The following is a 2,279-nucleotide window of genomic DNA, read 5'->3' on the forward strand; positions in this document are numbered from 1 at the left end:
ATAGAAAACTAATACGTCACTTCCTATGACCGGCTGACACTACAACTCCCATCATCCATTGCCTGTACCTCCTAAAGGGGCGTGTCACGGAGGGGTTATGTGATTGGTGTGTGGGCGTGTAAATGCTAATAAAGCTCAGCCAGGTAGAAGGCGGGAGGGTGCTGTGCTCCAGTCAGGTAGAGCTCGGATGGATGGGGCTCATTACTGCCACCTCTGGCCGGTGTCTACATGTGCCCCGTGTGTTTGCAGCCTGTGCTCTGCTCCTGCTCAGCCATCACTCAGCTTCTTCTGATGGACTTTGAAATACAATAAAATACTTTGATATATTTTGCTACTCTATTATTACTGTTTCCTTTTTCGTCTATGCCCAACTTCTACTACAAATTCTATTATTTGGGATCATTTCTCTCTGACCATATGACAGCTACTGATCAGCACATTATAGTAGTACGGTATAGTATAGTAGCACCTTTGACCACTTCCATACAGGGCATTTTCACCCCCTTCCTGCCCATACCAATTTTTAGTTTTCAGCGCTGTCGCACTTTGAATGACAATTGCGCGGTCGTGCGACGTGGCTCCCAAACAAAATTGTCACCCTTTTTTTCCCACAAATAGAGCTTTCTTTTGGTGGTATTTGATCACCTCTGCGGTCTTTATTTTTTTATGCTATAAACAAAAGAAGAGCGACAATTTTGAAAAAAAACACAATATCTTTAACTTTTTGATTCAATTAAATATCATATTTTTTTTTTTTTAAAACGTTTTATTCCCTCAGTTTAGACAGATACGTATTCTACATATTTTTGGTAAAAAAAAAAATGCAATAAGCGTATTTGATCGATTTGCGCAAAAGATCTAGCGTCTACAAAATAGGAAATAGAATTATGGCATTTTTTTTTTTTACTAGTAATGGCGGCGATCTGCGATTTTTTTTTTTTTTTTTTTTTTGTGACCGTGACATATCGGCAGGGGTCAAGTCCTGGGAAAAAAGTGTGGGAACTCCCACCCAAGATCCACTCCCCTACCAAAAAAAAAAATGATACGCTCATATGCATAATTATTAAACAGCATTCTTTCTAAATCCTGCGTTAACTCGCGGCAGACCTCCGCAATGTCTCCTGGGAACAATGACAAAAGCTCCCAGGAGACATTGCGGCATCGAGGAAGTGACGGAATACCCGCACACTACCTGATGAATCCATATACAGGAAGCAGCCAGTAACATAAAGGATTACTAAGGTTCGCCTGCCCCTGACAGTGACTCGAGCTGGGCATCGCCGCTTAGTGAAGGATTGGCTCGGGCGGCTCGGCTGCTCTCGGCTGCTCTAGTCCTGCAAAGGGAACTGCGTTCCTGCTGTGAAAAAAGTGCAGGAATTCCGTTCCCGCAGGACTTGAGCCCTGCATATTGGACACTTTTGACACATTTTTGGGGCCATTCACATTTACACAGCGATGAGTGCTATAAAATGCACTGGTTACTGTGTAAATGTGACTGGCAGAAAAGGGGTTAACACTAGGGGGCGCTGAAGGGGTTAAATATGTTCCCTAAAGTGTGTTCTAACTGTTAGGGGGAGGGGACTCACAAGGGGAGGAGATCGATGTGTGTTCCTCTGTACTGGGAACACACATCAGTCTCCTCACCGCTGACAGGACATGAATCTGTGTGTTTACACACACAGATCCATAGTCCTGCCGTGATTGCGGGTAATCGCGGGTGCCCGGCGGACATCGTGGCCGCCGGGCACGCGCACCGGGTCCCGAGGAATGCGGCGGGCGCGCGCATGCCCCCTAGCGGCCGGAAAAGACAGGACGTCATATGACGTCCAGTCTAAAGGAGGAAACGTCCCCACCGACGTCATTTTACTATGGCTCGGTGGGGAAGTGGTTAAAGTAGAACCATCGACAAAACTTTTTTTTTTTTTTTGGATAGGTTTTTTTTTTTGCACCATCTGTGTCCCATTGGGGACATTTCCCTTCACTTCCTGTCTCATAGCCAAACAGGAAGTGAGAGGAAATCCCTACAAATTAAGGGGAATTCCTTGGGTCCCCAGAACTAGTGTCCCCATTGGAGGATTTACCCCCTATTACTTTTCTGGGGACAACCCAAAATATGGGATTTTCTTTCACTTTCAATGATAATGGTAAACAGGATAAAAAGAGAGGATGAATCTTCCTATAATAAAACCTGTCAGGGTTTCTAATCCCATCTCCCACTTGCCGACCAGCCGCCGTTGTTACACGGCGGCAGGTCGGCTCTCCTGCACAAATAGTCGTAG

This window comes from Rana temporaria, chromosome 5 (assembly GCF_905171775.1).
Source record: "Rana temporaria chromosome 5, aRanTem1.1, whole genome shotgun sequence".
NCBI lineage: Eukaryota > Metazoa > Chordata > Amphibia > Anura > Ranidae > Rana > Rana temporaria.